The sequence below is a fragment of the Gorilla gorilla genome, chromosome 16 (assembly GCF_029281585.2).
Source record: "Gorilla gorilla gorilla isolate KB3781 chromosome 16, NHGRI_mGorGor1-v2.1_pri, whole genome shotgun sequence".
Lineage (NCBI taxonomy): Eukaryota > Metazoa > Chordata > Mammalia > Primates > Hominidae > Gorilla > Gorilla gorilla.
The window spans coordinates 98,729,439-98,751,409 of NC_073240.2; the positions used below are offsets into that span (position 1 = coordinate 98,729,439).

General features: G+C 38.1%; 1 long non-coding RNA gene across 1 annotated transcript; it reads right to left on the minus strand.

Annotated features, from left to right (window-relative positions):
• Positions 1-1,101: 1,101 nt before the first annotated feature.
• Positions 1,102-19,760, minus strand: LOC129526851 (uncharacterized). Its single transcript, XR_008671620.1, has 3 exons — positions 18,869-19,760; positions 12,580-12,717; positions 1,102-1,164 (listed from the first exon to the last, which is right to left on the minus strand). It is a non-coding gene; the product is annotated as an uncharacterized lncRNA (long non-coding RNA).
• Positions 19,761-21,971: the final 2,211 nt, after the last annotated feature.

Below are 21,971 nucleotides of genomic sequence, written 5' to 3' on the forward strand. Positions count from 1 at the left end.
GCGGGGAGGGATAGCATTAGGAGGTATACCTAATGCTAAATGACGAGTTAATGGGTGCAGCACACCAACATGGCACATGTATACATATGTAACAAACCTGCACATTATGCACATGTACCCTAAAACTTAAAGTATAATAATAATAAAATTTAAAAAAAGAAGACCATTCCTTTAACTAACCAGTATCAAGTCAATTAGCTGTTAATTCACGAATATATGATTGAGCATGTCAGTGGATCACCTGGATTATGGAATGTGAGTAAAAAAGAGATCTTTGGGATCAAGGCTATGAAATTGATTCTCCTTTTAACCACAGTGAGTTCCTGGGAAACATATCACAAATATTGAAAGGCATAGAAATTATTATTCTTTACTTGTTCTTGTAAAGTTTACAAGAAATGTTTTTCAAAAGCATAGTATATTCCCTCCTAAGTATCATTCAGTCTAGTAATGCATTTTACCAAATATACCTCTAAGAGTACAAAGGGTTGTGATAAGGTTGTGCTTATAGGCTATGGCAGGCCATTGATTGGATTTCTACTTAAAGTTTTTCTTTTTAAGATTCTATCTAAAGTTGAAGAGCTTTATAAAGATTAGCCTTGTAAATGTTGCTGTATATTTTCTGTGATGGTATTGTTAAAGATACTATTGATTATATTATATTTCTATTTACTTAGAGACAAAATCCAAAATATGAATTTTGAAATTCTTATATCTGGATATAAATACTGACATGAATAGCAATTATATTTTCTTCCTATAGAGTGTTCTGTTAATGAAGCACTTTCCAATTTATGTACATCAGTACATTTAATTTTTCAGTAACATTTTAATGAGTTTTATTATCTGTATTTTAGCTAACACTATGACCAGAAAGAATAAATTTCCGAAGAAAATTTAATTTACTAAAATTCCAATTAGTAAGTAGAAGAGGCAAACGACCATCCACATTGTCTGATCTCAAGGATATTTATGGGCAATCCTAGTGTTCCACTTTTAAAACCAGTGTAGTCATCGCTCAAAACAAAATCTTTGTCTTCCTTAACATTTAAGTCAGAAACCAAACTGGAACATGAAAAATGTAGATGTGAGTTGGAAGTTGGCCTTGTTCATTCTATTATGGTTCTCCCGGTGCTGTTAGCCTCCATTGCTCTGAGTAGGGTGCTGGAAAATAATATAAAAGTTTGTGTCTCCAACAGGCAGAAGTGCATTCTCTTTTACTTGTTCAATTAAATGATTTGACCTAGAGGCAACAAACAGGTTAAGTTTTTGGCTTTCAAAATTGGCCATGATTTTTCTTTCTATTAGGAATATTATGAGCTGCTGAAATTCCAGGTAATGGATGTAAAAGTCAACAAAAACCAAAAAAAGTCCTTAACTAGCAAAGACTCTGTTTCCTGCCAAAGCAAACACTATCCCTAAAGCATCATTGAAAGGCGTTCTTATCAGAAATAGGCCAGACATATATAAAATCTAATTACGGAAGAAATATATTCTAGAGAAAAGAAATTGTGACACTGGTGAGTCATAGCCTCATGATCTAGATGGGAAATGACAGTGACTCATAGCTGTTGGTATCCCATACTTCAAACTGGTTTTAGCTTGACTGGCCCCCACATTTGAAACATCTGCACATGACTAGAAGTCTCAATCTGCTTAAATTTCAATACATCAGAAAACTAAATCCACCTCTACTTTGTCTTCCACCTCCATGGTTAGTTCTTCATAGTGTTCAGAAAGTTCATTTAAAAATAAAGCTAAATTTAGGTCATTCATCTGCTTACAATCTAGGAACACATCCCAAAGTCTTCCACATCCAAACATACTCTACCCTATGGGGTCCTGCCTTCTCTGACTTCACATATTATTCTCCCTACAGCACACTGCATTCTAGCTCATGGCCTTCTCTCTGGTCGGAAATAAACCAGCTTGTTTCTATCCCACGGGCTGTGTGCTGAATCCTTCCTCTGACAAAAATGCTCTCACGCCTTCTTCCACCCCCTTTTTTTTTCTTCTTGTATTTCATTCTCAGGTTAATGTCACCTTGCCAGGGAACACTTCTCTCATCACTCTATCCAATGTCTCCATTTTCAGAATATATACTGAATTCAAATACTTCTTCTTATCTCTACTGTCATTTAGCAACAAGCTTCTTATCATTTCTTGCTTGGATTATTGCAATAATTTCAAAACTGGATTGCCTTCTTTCAATCTTGCCCTGCTTCCACAGTTTATAAGTATAACGTCGCTGTGATCCTTTTAAAACATCACCGTCTAATTCATGTCATTTTTCCTCTTGATATATTCCAAATGTGCCCCCTCTCACATAGAACAAACATCAAAATTCTTATATTATTCTCCAGGGGCCTGGGTGGCCTGACCCATGACTCTGACATCATCTCCTACCCACATCCCTTGCCTCTGCTCAATACCCTGAAACTAGATTCCTGGCTATTTTTCTTTTTTTTTTTTTTACATTTTTTTTTTATTATACTTTAAGTTCTAGGGTACATGTGCACAATGTGCAGGTTTGTTACATATGTATACATGTGCCATGTTGGTGTGCTACACCCATTAACTTGCCATTTACATTAGGTATATCTCCTAATGCTATCCCTCCTCCCTCCCAACTAACTTCTGCCTCAGGTATTTTGCATTCTTCCCTCGAATAGCTTCGCTACCCATTCTCTCACTTTCTCCCAGTCTCTGCCCAAGAAAAAGCTTAGTGAGGGCTTCCTTGATCACCCTCTAAAACACTAATAATCACTCCAGTCCCTATGTCAACACTGCTAATCTCTCTTACTATGCTTGGCTTTTTAACTTTGCACTGATCACTATCTGCTGTATTCTACATTTAGCAACTTATTTAATTACTATTTGTTGTCTATCTTTCTGCAGCTAGAATATAAGCTCTATGAGGGCAAGGACTTTGAAGTTTTTGGTGCACTGTTGTCCCCCTGGTTTCTAGAACTGTGTCTAGTACTCCATAGGTACTCAAATATTTATTGAGTGAATATTGTATGATGGAGTCTTTTTCTCTTTACTAATCTAATCCTCCTCTAGTCATTCATTGCAACAACAAAACTTCCAGCTGAAAATATTCAAAATCTCATGATAGTCTCTCCTCCTCTCATTGCCTTGAAGTCTTCTTAGCACCCAAGACCTTAGATTCCCTTCCCTTTACCACAATGTCATTGCAAACATTTCCTTAGTATTATTTCTGATTTATAATTCTAGGCTAGTTGGCCTTTACTACTAACTCATTCTGTTGCTATTACATGATTTTATGGACACCCGTCAATCCATCTTCTAGCGTACTGTTCAAGTATATTTCTAACCATGTGACTCCTTGGCTTGAGAACCTTAAATTACTCACTACTGATGGCACTGCTTCTTAAACATTTTATAGTAAAGTAGTAGCTTCTCCCCCAATTTACCTCAGATTGATATTTGTGTAAAACATAATTAAAAATAAATGAAAAATGGGAGCGACAAATGGAGTTTAAGTTTATTGTTAGATTTGGCAGATATAAAATTATACTTTAGTTACTATACTCAGGATAAAATAATGGTAAACAAAAGAATTTGAATGGCTTTTGTCACTGAAAATATAAGTACAGACAATATACAGAGAAAATCTTTATTGTACTCATAATTTTCTGTTGTTCTGTAATCAAAAAAAAAAAAAAACTAAAGGAAATAGCTATTCCCCGTATTGAATGCTTATAAGTATACTTTGAACCAATACTCATATATGTCAATGTGTAAATCATAATTGTGAAAAATTTGCTTGCTTTTGCTTGTTAACTCATGTAATCTATATTGAATTGTGGCAACCCTACCTGTGGTTGATAATGTATACCTGAATTGTTTCCAAGTTTTTTTTTTAACAATACTCAAAGGAGAGAAAGCAATCTGACAGTATGTTATGAGACTAGAAGAGGAGATTTTAAAGCAAGCTCAGAAAATTCTTTTATTTTCTTTTATTTATACTGAAGCAAATAATAGTATATTATAAAATTTTATTTTTAATTCTTCATTGGTAGCAAGTCCCAATATTCTAATGTCCTACATAAATCTGTCTTTTGATTGAAAAGATGAATCCTGTATCCCTAAATTTCCTGTGTCATTCAACTTTTGATAGAAAGTAAAAATTTTAAACTGTCCACCAACTTGTAGTTTGTACTATTATGACCTTTTATAAATGTGCAAGATCAAGACCATCAACTTTTCATTAAAAATCATTGTTAAATTATGAAATATGTTAAAACAATCTGTAGAAACTCTGTTCTTACAAGCTTCTAATATTTGCTTTTGCCCTTCAATTTTACCTTCTATTTGCATGGGAACATTATTATTAATTTAAAATACCTAAGATATGAGAGAAACAAGCAGGTCTGGTTGTCCAGTTAGCATCTTTTAAAAAGTTGGGTCCAAACTGGTGACTTCTCTTACAGAAACACTAATAATTAATCTTCCAGTTTAGACTTTAGAAACAAAGATTTTTCTCTTCAAAATCAATACCTCAGCAAAAAAACCATTGTTCATGATCAGTTTCCATATTATCCCATAAAATGAAAACACTTCCAAATGCAATACACTAGGCTTTGTGTAATTCACAATTTTTACGAAGTTACTAAGTCACTGTTTAGTTCAGCTGACATCGTTTTTCATATCAAAACATCCTCAGTGAAGGAAGCAGTTTATTGATTTATTTTCTGGTTCAAGTACCTTAATCTAGGTAACACCTTAATAATGTTTTCCACCTGGGCGTGGTGGCTCATGCCTGTAATCCCAGCACTTTGGGAGGCCAAGGAGGGTGGGTCACTTGAGGTCAGAGTTCGAGACCAGCCTGGCCAACATGATGAAACCACATTTCTACTAAAAATACAAAACTTAGCTGTGCGTGGTGGCGCATGCCTATAGTGCCAGCTACTAGAGAGGCTGAGGCATGAGAATCGTTTGAACTCAGTGGGTGGAGGCTGGAGTGAGCCGAGATGGTGCCATTGCATTTCAGCCTGGGCAACAGAGCGAGATCCTGCCTCAAAAAATAAAAAATAATATTTTCCTTGCATTGCAGCTGTGCCATCAAATGAATATACTCATATACAAAATAGGCACGTAACCACATTTACTGATATGAATCATGAGCTTGGACATTGAGGCAATATGAACTTACTGTAAAACTTTATGAATAATTATTTTCATTGGCTACTACTTATTTAATCAGAGACTGTTGACCTGGAGTCCAGTTTGCACACACTTGGAGCAGCACTGTTCTCAGCACTATTCACAATAGCAAAGACTTGGAACAAACCCAAATGTCCAACAATGATAGACTGGATTAAGATAATGTGGCACATATACACCATGGAATACTATGCAGCCATAAAAAACGATGAGTTCATGTCCTTTGTAGGGACATGGATGAAGCTGGAAACCATCATTCTCAGCAAACTATGGCAAGGACAAAAAACCAAACACCTCATGTTCTCACTTATAGGTGGGAATTGAACAATGAGAACACATAGACACAGGAAGGGGAACATCACAAACTGGGGCCTGTTGTGGGGTAGGGGGAGGGGGAGGGATAGCATCAGGAGATATACCTAATGTTAAATGACGAGTTAATGGGTGCAGCACACCAACATGGCACATGTATACATACATAACTAACCTGCACGTTGTGCACATGTACCCTAAAACTTAAAGTATAATAATAAAAAATTTAAAAAAGGCCAATTTTGGACCTTCTCTTTTTTCTCACCCAAATACCTTTTCTCCCTCCCTATTCACTCTTTAGTACCTTGCTTCGTGTTTCACCAGGAAAACTGAAGAGATCAGAAGATAATTTCCGTCTTCCACTATGACATGCACCATTTATCAGTGTCAGCCTCCGTGCTCTCACACTTGGCTTGTTACTCTCACCCAAGACAATCCCTGCACTAGCACTCTAGATACCATCCCCTCTTGCCTACTCAAGAACGTCCCCCCAGCAATTCTCCCCTCTGTCCTACTCCAAATTTTTGCTCTCTATTGGATTTTTTCACATCATATAGAATCTGTTATTTCTCTCATTTGAAAGATCACACACACACAAACATACGCTTATGTCCTTGTCTTCACTTCTTCCTCCAATATTGGCTTCATTTATTAGCTTCTTTTCACAGTAAAAGTGCTTATAAGAGTTGTCTATATGCATCGCCTTCCATCAATCTCTTGCTACTCTCTTTGAAAACTCTCCAACCAGGCTTTTCACTGCACATCTCCAGAAGAACTGCTTTCACCAAGTTCACCAATGACCATCATACTGCTAGATTCAGTAGACATTTCTCAGACTTCATCTACTTGGAGGCCCAATTTGCATTATTATTTTTTTGATATGCTTTTCTGTTCATTCTCACTCCCTTGGTTATCTCATTCTGGTTCAATGTTTTAAATACTCCCTTGTATGTCGATGACTTGTGTTGTTACACCTTGTGTTGTTATCCCTACCCTACTTGCCGCCCCACTATAATGTCTAACTATAATGTCTAACACCCAGACCTGGTATCAGAGTATTGCAACACCATTCATCCTATTGCTCAGGTCAAAAGTTTCCTTAAGATCTTTTTTCTCATATTCCACATCCAATTCCTCAGCAAATTCTGGGTGTTTTGTGTATAAAGATATCCAGAAAGTATATGTGGATGTACATTCTCACCACTTCTGCCTCAACCATGATGATTCTCACCACATCGACCTCTCACCACATTCTCACCACATTCTCACCACATTCATCGACCTCAACCATGATGACTGCTCACTTGGGTTACCACAACAACATCCTAAGGTACAACATCCATGTTTGTACCTTTGCTCTCCTCTGCAGCCCATTATCAATATACATTCAAAATGATTCTTTAAAAATACAAACCAGTTCATATTACTCCTCTTTCCAAAACCCTCAAATATGCCCTTATTTCACTCAGAGTAAAATTCTTGGACCTTAAAATAGATCTCTGCCCTGTCTCTTACCTCCCTGACCATGTATTTTCCTTCTCCTCCCCTCAGGTCTCAAGCCCTTGCAGCCTCACCAACCACATACCAGCCATGTACTCTCTTTGGATAATTTTCTGTTTCCTCCTCCTGAAATGCTTCTCCTTCAAATTCTTGTTGTTGTGTTAATCCTTTTGCTTTCTTCAAGTCTTACCTCAAATATTATCTTCTTAACAAAGCTATTTCGACCAACTGATTAAATATTGCAACTTCTCCTTCCTTCCCAGGCATCCTACTCACAGTTACTATATAAATGTGTATATTTATTATATTTATTATTTATTGTTTGTCTTCACCCAAATAGAACGCAAACTCCCCCAGGGCAAGGATTCTTTCTGTTTTCATTCTGTGACAAATTTCAAGTGCCTAAAATAGGGTCTGTTACATAATAGAACTCCATGAATATCAGTTGAATTAATAAATGAACTAATGATGGAGAAGTAAATTCCTTACATGAAACTTATACTTGAAACGGTCCACGAATTCTCAGAAAAATAATTGAAAGGACCCACAAATTCTTAGAAAAATAAATAGGACAAGACCACACCTAAGATATTCATTGTGAGATTTAAGAACACAAGGGATAATGAGAAAAACATAATTTACATATGGTTAATTGGATGCCATGGAGAATGGAAAGCTTATCAACCTTGGCAATGTTAAAGTAAAAATAAGAGTATAGATTCTCGGAGGTGAAGGGGCATGGCGAGGGAAAGACATGAGTTACAAATTAGGGAGTCAAGAAGATAGTAAATAGGGAAAATATAACAGATAATGAATAAATAAATAAGGCCCAAATAAAGCCTATCAATAAATAGTCACTAAAAATATAATTTAAATATATAGCCATGACCTCTGAAAGAACTAACATGGTAAATGGCAAGAAAAAGGGCTGCCTTTTGGGGACAGGATCAGGGATGAACCAGGGCTGCTTCATTTTAGACATATGGACTGATAGGAACTTTTAACAGCTGTTGTGCATTTGAACTACCCCTTTAATAGCAGCTGTTATATGAAAGGGGCCTTTGGCACTGCTAGAACCAAAAGAAATGTGAAACTCCTTGACTTGCAAGACTTTCTCTACAATATAATTTAATCACATACCTATGTTACCTTAATACACATTTTGTAAATTAGGTTTAACACTATATAATAATTCTTTGAATTACAGGCATTATTCCCTTTTGAGTACATACATCAGTCATTAGCCTCTTCTTTAGCCCCTCTAGGATTATGGGGTGTTAACTATCATCCAAGATATATTTTACCTCACAGGACTAGGCTCCATTACTGGAATCACCTAGGTGCTTGATAAATGTGTTCCACAAATTAATTTTTTTAATGTCCCATGTTTTTTTCAAAATTCTCAAAAATTTTCTCTATAATTCCTCTATAAAAAATACACACATGAATATGCATGCATGTGTGCAATCATGTCTCTTATCTTCTCTCCAGCTACACTATCAACCCCATACCTGGGACACCTTCATTTTTATAAGCTGTCTTGCCTGTAATGCAAGTTGGTAAATATCTGATTACCAAAGGCGTTATGTGAAGTTGATAAATATCTGTTAAGTGAACGGATGGTAAATAAATCGGTTGTGTCAGTACCTGACAGTGGGCCATTTTCTATGGTTTCTGTTGATAGAAATGTTTATTTGCCTAATGGAGACTGCAACTGACAAAGGACAATTCCATTTTGATTTAGAAAGTCCATGTTCATAAATTTGAAAAAATGACATAACCAGGACAGACTTCAGAATAATTTTGCCATAATGATAATAACAATGATAATGGTAGTGACAACAATAGCTCCCCATTAGCAAACAAGCATATACTCTGTGTTATAGGCATGGTTCTGAGCTCTGTCATTCAAATCTAACTAATCCATTCAACTCTCACCATCATCTTATGAGGCAGTGAATATTACTGAATGGTCTTCCTCACATTACAAAGGGGGAAGATGTTAAGAAGCTTGACCAAAGTCCCCTAGCTCTGATATGGCAGAGCTACACATTGACTCCAGGCAATCTGACCACACTGAGTGAAATATCAGGCTTTACATAAAATAATCCTGGGAAACTTGTCCTTTTCTTAGCAGATTAATCCTTTGTTTTGGACATGTGCATGCTAGGAACTTCCAAATTAATATATCTAATTAAGCTACTCTTTAACAGGAACCTCTAATTGAAAAGGTCCTTTCGCTCTACTGTGACGAGTGGTAGTGTGGGTCTGTGAACTCCAGAAAACAGAGATCCCCACTCAAAACCATGATGTTAAGCCCTACTGAGAAAACTACCAGCCCTTAGTGTCAGGGGAATCAACATCATCTTCTACACTCCCTGCAAAATGTGATTTTGAAGAGTCTGCTAACATACTTTTCGCAACACCACAATCCCCATTAGTAGAATATTGAAATACCTATTATATACATCTATCTATGATTTTTCTATTAAGATTATCATCTAAAAATCTACCCGAATTACTAGTCAGTGCCTCAAAATTCAGAAATATCTTGCAAAAAATGTTAATGGTAAACAAAGAAATAAACCCTATTGGGATAAATAATAAACTCAAATAACTGATGGTTCAAAAAACGTTTCTACCTATCCTGTACAATAAAACATATGCTGAAGAATTCAAACACAATCAGAATCCAGTCAATTCAGTGAGAAGAAAAATCCGTTGACAGAGTAAGAGACCCATGAACATATCCAGGTAAAATCATGACATTCAAATGTTAGAAATATTTTTATTTTAATTGTATCTTTTTTCTTTTCTTTTTCCTTCTTCCATTTTCTTATGAATCTCCTCAATCACTAGTCAGAGCTTAGACATTGCCAATACATTTCCAACACTGATCTTCAACAAAACTGACAAAAACAAGCAATGGGGAAAGGATTCCCTATTTAATAAATGATGCTGGGAAAACTGGCTAGCCATATGCAGAAAACTGGAACTGGACCCCTTCCTTACACCTTATACAAAAATTAACTCAAGATGAATTAAAGACTTAAACGTAAAACCCAAAACCATAAAAACCCTAGAAGAAAACCAAGGCAATACCATTCAGGACACAGGCATGGGCAAAGACTTCATGACTAAAACACGAAAGGAAATTGCAACAAAAGCCAAAATTGACCAATGGGATCTAATTAAACTAAAGAGCTTCTGCAAAGTAAAAGAAACTAGCATCAGAGTGAACAGGCCACCTACAGAATGGGAGAAATTTTTTGTAATCTACCCATCTGACAAAGGGCTAATATCCAGAATATACAAAGAAGTTAAACAAATTTACAAGAAAAAAAATCAAAAAGTGAGTCAAGAAGAACAGGCACTTCTCAAAAGAAGACACCTGCACAAACAACAAACATATGAAAAGAAACTCATCATCACTGGTCATTAAAGAAATGCAAATCAAAACCACAATGAGATACCATCTCACAACAGTCAGAATGGCAATTATTAAAAAGTCAGAAAACAACAGCTGCTGGCAAGGCTGTAGAGAAATAGGAACACTTTTACATGGTTGGTGGAGGTGTAAATTAGTTCGGCCATTGTGGAAGACAGTGAGGCAACTCCTCAAGGATCTAGAACCAGAAATACAATTTCACCCAGCAATCTCATTACTGTTATATACCCAAAGGATTATAAATCATTCCACTATAAAGACACATGCATACGTATGTTTATTGCAGCACTATTTACAATAGCAAAGAGATGGAACCAACCCAAATACCCATCAGTGATAGAATGGCTAAAGAAAATGTGGCATATAAATACTATGGAATATTATGCAGCCATAAAAAATAAGTTCATGTCCTTTGCAGGGACATGGATGAAGCTGGAAGCCATCATTCTCAGCAAACTAACACAAGAACAGAAAACCAAACACCACATGTTCTTACTCATAAGTGGGAGTTGAACAATGAGAACACATGGACACAGCAAGGGGAACAAAATATACTGGGACCTGTCCAGGGGTGGGGGGCCAGGGGAGGGAGAACATTAGGACAAATATCTAATGTATGCGGTCTTAAAACCTAGATGATGGGTTGATGGGTGCAGCAAACCACCACGGCATGTGTATACCTATGTAACAAACCTGCACATTCTGCACATGTATCCCAGAACCTAAAGTACAATAAAGAAAGAAAAGAGAGCAATATTAAGGGTCTTTTTGTACCTAATGATTCATTACTAAGATTACTCAAATCTACAGTCGTGTTCTTGAGCATGAGTTATCTGGTGGCACAGGCCTTCTCAGAGGCCATAAATGTCCATTAACCACTAAACATCAACGTTATGATCATTTATGTAAAGTGTCAGAAGTCCATGTTAGTGAAACAGAAGCAAATTCTCTTTTCTTAGTCATACAGTGCAAGCGTTTGTTGAATATCTGGTAGTCTAGGGCTCGTGTGTACTTCCCTTTGAGTTACTGCAGGTGATAGAAACCCTACCTCCCTGTCAGCTCTCAGAACAAATCACCCCAAATTATCCTCATCATTATTTCCATAGCTAGTTTGAGAAAATGAGTGTAAGAAATAAAAATCTAAACATTTCCTTAAGAAAGGTAGAAACCTCATTAACATCTTCATTTATTTTCCTCATTAACATTGTTTAAGCACCCATCTTTTTTGGAGGTTGAAAAGAGTTAAGATTAGGGCCTTCCAACATGCTAAATGACACAATGCATGATCATTTTTTTCCGAAGATCAAGAATTTGGTTGTAAGTAAACTGGAACAGGCGACATACATATATTTCCTACACTTGATCTTAGCCAAAATAGCGAGAAGCAATCACACATATGTATTTCCCAAATGAATGTTTACCTCACTGCAAGCCAAAGTTCATAGAAGGTTTGTTTGACATTTCAAAACTAAGCTTAGTTTTATGCACAGTGAGTTCCTATCTATATCAAACACAAACAAATTTCCAGAAAGTGCTTTAAGCATTTTAATAAAAATAATCAAAGAATGGCTCAGAGGTATTAAACACTATTTTGGAGTCTTTCTTAGCAATCATGTTGTTAGATACACACATTTTAACAAATATTTAATACAGTTTTAAAAATACTACCTCGTATTGTAGAGAAAAGATATTTCTGAAGCTTGTTCCTGTATAGCTGTGGATAGCAGAGTTCTAGAGATAGATGCACATATAGTAAGGCTGGAGAACAAGGACTAGGAGTAAGAAACCCTTTCTTCCAGTCCAATTAACCAGCACCTGGCTGCTGAAGCTGGAGCCCCAGCTCTCCTTCGGAGCACTCAGGCCACTTCCTTCCCGCTCAAGACAGGTCAGTGGCCCTGAATCACACAATTTGAGAAGATGATTTATAGCTGCAGCTACTTGACTCTCTGACTTTTTTGGGGGGGACAACTGGCCAAGTCTGCCATTTTTTACTCATCATTGTAAAAACGGACAACCATGGTGCAGTTGCTTTTGTGTATTGGGAGACCAGTACAGAAATTAATCTGAGGTACGACAGGGCATCTTTACCAGTGAAAAACAATACAGGGCGAGGGCGTCCGCACACTTACATTTAAGGGAGCATATCGTAGTGCAAATTGGGTCATCGCAGGAAATATAAAAGCATTATTCCTCTGAGATTTGAAAAAAAAATGTAATTACTTCTTCCACCAAGCATGATTCTTTTCAATAACCTTCATTTTTGTCCCCTGGAAATGAAAAGAGGTTTCTGTTAAAAAGGCATTTCCTCTGACTCTGTGTCCTTGAGCTGCACAAAATGTAAACCATTCCCTCCCTCCTTCTTTTGAAGAAAAAGGGGGCTTCAATCTTTCCTTCTGAACACGGTCCATTTAAATAAGGAGATGGAGTCCCATCTTTTCCATCAGCCCCATTGTTTGACTTGTCAGTAATAACACTTGAGCTGAAATTGTACAGGCGTCCCGCTAATTTAGTAATTATTGACATGGTGCTGAGCAGGAAATGATAGCAAACAGAAGGAACAGTTAAGGAGAAATGAAATAAAAGATGTTCATATCATTGTTGAATAATGGTTGAGATCATTTTGTGCTTTAAGTAGGCCCAAGACACCTTTTCCCATTTTCCTGACACATTTATAATTTATGCCTTGTAATAGTTCCAAATATTTTTAGGACACTGGACTTTGTTTGAGAATCTTACCGGACTGAATGAGAGTCACGCCACACACACACAGAGGAGTGGGCGAGGTGACCTGCTGCAGCCTCCCATTTGGAAGACAGCCCCTTTCTCTCCGGCCTGCCTCTCCTTGTTTTGAAATTTACATTGCTATTTATTGTGTCTCACTTCTAGCTAAGATTTCTGCTGCCAGGCTAGGCAATGTGACCCATGCGGTTACAGGTGTAGATAGTGTTCATTTGTGTATTTATTTTCAAATCTGGAGGCTCTGCTTAGTCATAAGAATTTCTCTAGTAATAAACATAGATTATCTGGCTCATTTAAAGAAAGTTGCATATTTGTGCATTATTCTAACTGTGCTAGAACAAAGGACATGTGTGTATGTATCATGTGCATATGTGATGATAAACACTGAAAAAGTTGAGGCAGGACTATACAAATTTGGAAATCATTTGCTGGGAGAATATAAATACTGGCTCTGTGAAAATACAGTGCATCTTTTTCTAATTCAGATATTACAGAATAAGAATGACACTTTTTGTATGAGGTCACCCTGTAGTATGGCATTTACCGTTAGGTAATGATTACCTATCAGAACATAATTTGTCAATGCTAGCAAACAAAAGATTAATGTGACAAATATGTGACAACAAAGTACTACAGCTGCACAGTATTATATTTTCTTTAAAAAGAACTGAAAAACATTTATTTTAAAACATAGTAATATCAACTTTTAGGGCTACAGATATACAGTCTGGTCCAAATATGGAAGACAAATAGGCATAATATAAAGCATGGGAAAGAAAGGAACCTCAATGTGTTAGAGGGCTGGGATGTGGGAAATTGTGATGACAATGACAATGGTAATGCTTATCCTAAGAGCATCACCCCTAGATGGGCTGATCACTCTTATGTGCCAGGTGCCATCTGCAGCACTTTGCATGGAGTAACTTATTCATTTCTCCCAAGAAAACATGGTGTTCGCATTATAAGAAGGAGTAAACTGAAGCTCAGAGGGGAGGTCCACGATGTTATCCAAAGTCTTGATTATGGCTCTAGTCATCATTGGCTCTTTTCCTTTCTGATTCCTGAGGCAGAGCTCTAAAACACTACACTACATCACTCCTTTGAATTTTCTTTTCTTCTTCCTTTTCCTGTTTTTCTGTGGTTCAAATTATTTGTATAAAATTAAGCAAAACAGAGACAATTTTTTAAAAGACTCAGCCGAAGCATGAATTTAGACAATAGGTCACATGGTGTTTTACAGGTACACCCTATTGCCTAGTCCCCTATACTAACGGTACCATTCTCTTCTCTAGCCATTACCTTTTTTTAAAGAAAAACCTCCAACCCTGGGCACAATGGCTCATGCCTGTAATCCCAGCACTTTGGGAGGCCGAGGCAGGCGGATCACCAGGTCAGGAGTTCAAGACTAGCCTGACAAACTTGGTGAAACCCTGTCTCTACTAAAATAAAATTTAAAAAAAGGTAGCCAGGCATGGTGGCATGCACCTGTAATCCCAGCTACTCAGGAGGCTGAGGCATGAGAATCACTTGAACCCAGGAGTTGGAGGTTGCAGTGAGCCAAGATTGCACCACTGTACTCCAGCCTGGGCGACAGAGCGAGACTGCATCTCAAAAAACAAACAAACAAACAAACAAAAAAACCCAAAAAACTCCATTGTCTAAATATGGTAATATTGGAGCAATAGTTTAAGTGACACAGTGTAAAATCACTGAAGATGTGCCGAAAAGCCATACAAAAAAGATTTACTGATCATGTAAACGAGAATACCTCCTCAACAGAAACAAGTTAATTAGCTAAATACTCTTTTGAAAGAATCACATAATGTCTGTACACAGGTAATCTTAAAATGTTCATATTCAGTCCAAAAAATATACACTTAAGCCAGGTGGCACCTGCATGTAGTCCAAGCTCCTTGGGAAGCTGAGGCTAGAGGATTGCTTGAGCCAGGTGTTTGAGTCTGTAGTGCACGATGATCGTGCCTGTGAATAGCAACTCCAGCCTGGGCAGCATGATGCAACCGAGTCTCAAAAAAAATACTTATAAAATTCCTTTGTAGTTGTGTTACAAAATAAGTTGTTTTCATAATGCTCTGTTGAGTTGTTAGGCAATGCAGAGTCAGCCCAGAGGAAAGTGCTCTTGCTTTCATTTGTCTCTACTGCTAAGAAGAAAACTTTCTCAGCTTTAAAATTCTACTGATTAGGGCTATCCAAGCTATTCCAACATTTCTACCGTTCTCCAGGAAGTGTAGTATATACTTTGAGCAAACGAGATAAAAATTGTTTGATGTCATTACATGAACATTCATATATATATATATACTCATATATATACTCATATATATACATATACTCATATACATACATATATTCATATATATATACTCATATATATACATATCTACTCATATATATACATATATACTCATATATATATACATATATATGTATCAACCAGAGCTAAAACTCTATAGATATATGGACCAGTTATAGCTCTGAATATGTGCACATTACCCATGGGATTCCATGACATTTTGTGCAGATTGCAAGGTGCACATGCCCTGTGGATGCCTGTCATATGCATGAATTATGAACAGAAATCATACTTTATGTCATCCAACTTTATACCTACAAAACCTAGCATTGTGATATTGGCTCCCGACAGCCCCTCCTACAATGGAAACTTCTGAAGGACAAAGATCACATTCCTTGTGTGAATATATGACAAAATAACACCTTCATTTGGAAGGAGAAGGAGACTTATTATTGGGAATGAGAAGGAATTTGAGGATGACAGCAGTAGTGGTCCATTTACAATTTTGGCACATGCAGGTTTAACTCAGAATTCACCTTAAGAAGTTAAACACATTCCTATAAGCTTGCAGTGATATCTTTGACTTCACAAAGTCTTACACATTAGAGCTGTGAAAGTCTGGTTTCTGCTGGAAGCTCATAACAGCAGGGACATGCAGTGCTCCCCACTGTTTCTACTGCAACTCCACCCAGGATTCACTCTCCCACCCTGTGGTACTTATATTATCCTCTGACAGGTGAGGCCCACAGCTGTGACTAGACACAATGACCAGAGCTGGTTAGGTCAAGTGTGAACAAGCAACTGCAGCTGAGGCATCGGCTGGTCGGAAACCTATTGCCTGCCAGGCCTAAAATAAAACTATGAGCTGGTCAATTACATCAGTGGGAGTGGGGAATAGATGGGTTGGAGGAATAACGGCAGGTGGCAGAAAGAAACTGGGTTATAAAGTTCAGGATCATGTGCAGAAGTTCACTTTGGACAGGATGCAATAACTAACTGATGAAAACTTTTAATGCCTCAAAGACAAGTTTATGGTCACTTGTGTGGCAGTCTAATTAGATGCTTCTAGTTCACGGGTAGCTTTCCTCCATCAGTGGCTCAGGGACCCAGGATCCTTCCCGTTTGTGGCTGTACTATCCCCAAGCACATTTGTGGCTTGGCCATCCACTAGCATGAGGGTTCCACTTCTTACAAACCTGGGCTCTGAAGCTGCTACTTCTTTTCAGATACCATTGACCAAAACACATCATGGGACCACCCTTCATAGCAAGGCAAGCCTGGAAATTAGTAGGGCTGCCTGTGTGGAAAGACAGATTTTTGGTGACCTGCTACAGGAACAAGCCAAGTCACGTTCAAGGCCCAGCTTTATGAGGGACATAAAGAGATGGCCGCGTTGCTCAGGGAAGAAAAGAGAGGAAAAGTCCTAAGAGAGACCATGAACCTTTCTTGATTCCACTTACTTCACTGTTTTTTTCTTAAAATCCTCACAGTATTTTTTACTATATGCCACGCTTTAATTGAGCTAGCATGAGTAAGTCTTAACCATACATTTTATAAATCTATTGGCATAATCTGCATTCTTCCTGAATGTTCAAACTAGAATTGAGAAAATTGAAAATCAAGACCAGGATGCTGTTGAAACATGAATTCTTTCCATGATCTCCTCAGTAGAATTTAGTGAAATGAAAGGATAGCTTCCATCACGTTATGTTTAATTCTTCCTCGATTTCATTTATCTTTTTACTTAAAACTAGTATTTTCCAACAACTACTTCCCTTAGAATCTCTGTAAGCTACAGAAATGTTAGCAGCTTACTTTGGTCATATCATGGGCCAATGCAGCAGCGCTGTCTCATGATTGTGAGCCTAATTTAACTAAAAATAGCAAGGGAAATGCTGAATTCTGAAGCATTTCTCTCGTTCCCTATAGCTGAATGGGAACGTTTTCACTCAAAGAAAAGCTCCTCTTGCCTTATTGCAGCATGGAGGACTCAATCACATTTTCCCTTGAGGCTGACAACAATTAAAAACTAGCTGCCATAAGACAGTATTCACAGATATTCACAACAAACACAAATTGGTGCTTTTCATTGAGACAGGCAGTGTATGCCACACAGACAGCAGGACTCAAGGACAACCATCTCTTTCAATGTCCAGCATCTTTGAAATGAGCTTGGCTGTTAATAAGACTAATGCCTTCAGTGTTACTCAGTTTCATTCTTTACAGCTTTTATTTTCTCTTTAAAGACCCTACCAGTCAGTTGGGCCTCTTGATCAGTTGGGTAGAAGTTGGGAGATATACATTGTTTGGGAGGAGATCATAATTTAAGCAAAAAGCCTCCGAGGAATGAAATGTCACGTCTTTCCATTTGCAAGCATTCCCACCAGGCTCTCTTCTTTTGGAGAACTTCCCTTCCCTTCACCTCCCCCATTTTACTATAACATTGCGTCAGATATTTAGAAATGTTTTGTTTTAATACCAAGTGACTTTCTTTTTTTTCTATATCTGTTTTCTAACCAATCTGATACTTCAAGGCAACAAATAAGAAACGGCTTTGTTATTGAATTGGGAACAAAAGATACAGTGGAGAAGCATATTAAAATGTTCAGAAAATCCTAAACTGAAATCTGTTTACTAAAGCCACCAGCTGTCACTTCCTCTCCTGGCTGTCGTGCACTACCTATCTGGAACTGTCGCCTTGCACTCATTGCCCTGACCCTACTGTATATCTGCTCTGATGTTTTCTTAGAAAAACAAGTTTACCCCCTTCCCCCTCAATTACATCTAAATGTACTCTAAATGTGCTGTCATTCTCAACTGCATTCAATGTTCTTTTCAATTTTAAAATGGATGTTTATAAGAAGTAGCATGACAATCTATTTAAGAATAAAAGTCAAAGAATTAAACTAAATGACCACAATAAGAATCATGAATGTCGAACTGAGAATGTTGACTTGAGTACCTAGAGTTCAATCATAAATTAAAAATCGTTAAAATGTGGTGTTTGGGGTTACAAACTCTGTTTCAAATTACAAGTAGCTGTGCCTGGCATGTTAGAATTGTTTTCTGATCTTAATGAATGCTAAAGTTGAGATTTTTCAGAAGGATAAAAAGTCTTTTTAGGAAACCATTACGGATCCTCGTATTTCAGTGACCCCATCCACCCACTCCCCGCTTTGCTTCAATGTTGGCAACATCTGACACCCTTTTCGGCATGTTCAGGAGAGAAGCCAAGGATTAAACCGGCCATGAAAACTCTTTTCCTTCTCAACTCACTGCTGGGAAGCGAGTGTATTCTGTAAATTCCTGTATCTGGCCAGGAGGGCTTAGGGGATAGGGTGGGCTGCTCAGAGCTGAGACATACTCACACTGTGGATAAATAGACGTCCGTCTCCAAAACCGCCAACTTTGCTTCTTCCACTACCGCTTGGCTCCCTGTAGTCAATCTGCATGTGATTCCTATTAAAATCCTGTTTCCTTAAAGCAACAAGGGTTTCAGCATAGAGAATAAGATATCTGACCTTTGGAGCCCATGAGCTATCACTGCTAGATATATTCACTGAATCAACTATCAGCACGCAGGCCCTATCAGCAAAGGAGAGAAATGTGCAAACTTCATGCAGCATTAATCAAACCTGAAACGTTATTTTTAAGGTGTCACGAAATCCACATTGACTGACTGGTCCTTTTAATCTTAATTTTGAACAGTTGCTACTCCAATTAAATTCTACCACCTAGCATTTTCAAACAGCTCCTGGTTGTTTCCACAATCTCCGTTAATGGACAGCTGTTTCTGACAGCTCCCTGATTTGCCAGTGCTGTGTTGGCTGCCGGCACAGGAGGCCCGTTCTGTATTCTGCTGCTGGCACCGGGGGATATGCAAATGAACACATGAATCAGTTGTCACCACCACAGACACTGTGCAGGGAGACGATCAGAATGTGTGGGGAGCTTAGTTGGCTGCAAGTGAGGGGAAAAGAAGGGGGGTAGGAAAGCTTCGGTTTCTTGAAGTGAGTTTTCTTTTCTTTTTCTTTTTTCAAGTGTCTCCAGTTTATTTTCACTTTGTGGCATTCATTAGATTTCAGTTCAGGAAAGTGCAATCTGTTCCTCGCCAATCACCAACAGAAACCCTGAAAGTTTGGGAATGATAGAAACATTTCAGGTAAACACCATTAGAACTTTGGTAGCACAAGCAGAATATTACAGGCACTTCCGTTTTTCAAATATTTCCCCATCCGAAGCGGGTGAGGGAATGATGGGGACAAAACAAAACTTTCGTTCCGCATACGGATGTGCTCGAGACCACTTGGCTTGGGTTCCAGAGCCTGGTTATAAGTGCTCTGAATTATTTCCAGCAAGTAATGCCGAACTGCTCCACCCGCCAAGCTGAATGCTCATACACATGGTGTGAATACGTTACGTGAAGAACAGAGTGAGTGAGCGCCAGCCCCAGGGGCTCCCGCCCCGTCCCTCAGACCTAGCTGATATACGAAACAATGGAGAAACGTTTTTGCTCTTGTGTTATTTAGGATTCGGTCAGGGAAGTAGTTCGACTAAGAGTGACACAGACTGTGGGGATTATGATGGGCTACATCTTATGTAATTGTGGGATGTGGTGAGGCTCCAGTCACTGTAGGTCAGCAGGACCTGTGGCTGGGAAGAAAAGCTGGACAGAAAGTGGTGACCGCAAGGACAAGTTGAAATCCATGAGGACATACTGGAACCCGTAGAGACAAATGGGAACCTGTGAGCACAAATTGGTACTGTTTCTGTCTCTCACTGCCTGCAAGTTTGATAGCATGGGTGATCTGAAGAAGGAGTGACACCTTAGGCCACATTTCTGAATAGGACTTGGGCTAAGACTTGAAGAGACAGCAGGAGCTGGAGGAGAGGGGTTCCAAGTGGCTGCCCTTCCCAGCAAGAAGAGCCAGTGGGTCAGTGACAATATGCCCCAGCTCCGGTGAGGCTGGGAGCCCTACTCCAACTCTCTGAGCCTTAGGACGACTGTTTTCCTTCACCTGCCCAGTGATTTACAAATTCCTCTGCAGGCAACCTTCATTCAAACCATAACAGGAAGGCAATTCTGGAAATCATATTTCCAGCTCTGCTAGGTTGACCCTTAAAAATCACCACAGCTGTATTCCCAGTTCCACTTTGCCTTGAGAATCCAACATGACATTGTCTACTGTGGGTTCCATACATCAGTGGTAGTACCAATCACATTATCTGCAACATGGACAAAGAAGACAGGGGGAGCTAGAGTTAGGCATGGAGTCAAGTGATGGAATTACAAGATGGCCTGGAGTGAAATATGGTTAAAAATGTACCACTGTTCAGGGATCAAGGAGCAAATCACTATCACATATTGGTTTTATTGAAATACTGTTAGAGGAACTACAAGATGGGAAAAGCTAACCAGGGCCAGGTTTAGCACAGGTACAAAGAATGAGAAAGATAAAATATTATGATTTCGATTACACCTGGCTAACACATACTATCTGGGACTTTATGTGTCTTCTATCTAAAGAGAAATGAATACAGACTTCATTTCTAAGTTGGTTTCACATTGGTATGTCTAAGCTGATTTAAAATTGCAAATGTTTGAGAATACCTTGGTATAAGGGATACCTCAGACATGATTTAACAAGAGAGCAACAGCCAGAAGAAATCCTATGCTGTCATCAGAGTTAATTCAAAACATCTGTGGGTCTTATGTTGCTACTCATTATCAGGAGAATGATTATAATTTCCCTTAAATCTAAAATAGGTTTAGAGTTCATAGCAGTTAATTTTCACTTATGTTTTGGATCAAGACACCCAAATTTAATATTATTTAATCATAAAATTAACCAAAGGGTGATTGATCCTAATGGCTTTCTGGAAACACACACAGACACACACACACACATACACACCCACACCACACAAACTACACAAATACACACACTAATATACATAAATATATATACACAGAGAAACTATAAGTGCAATTCCTGTTCCCCAGAGCCAGCCTCACCCTCTGCTTCCAGCCCAATAGGCTTGTTGCTCCCGAAGTGTTCTTATTTATAGATATCTCTCTATACATATACACACAAATATACGCATAAATGTATAGAAACATATATACACAGATACTTGTGTGTATATATTTTTTCTTTATAGCAGAGAATTTTGCCATATTCATTCTCTTGTAATTATATTGAACACCTTCCCATATCAATAATAATGAAAATATCTCATTCTTTAGACGCATTTCACTTTGTCTCTTTACCATAATGTATTTAACCATTCCTTTCTTGATGGGCACTTAGGTTACTCCCCTACCCGCCTTGTAAAAAATAACGGTCCCTCCAAAGAGATTCCTGGTGGCATCTATTCTTTTTTGTTTGGTCTTTTATAACTCATGCGTTGGATTCCAGGACATGAGAGAAAACCTACGTCCTTTCACTCACCTGACGAGTGAAGAGAACA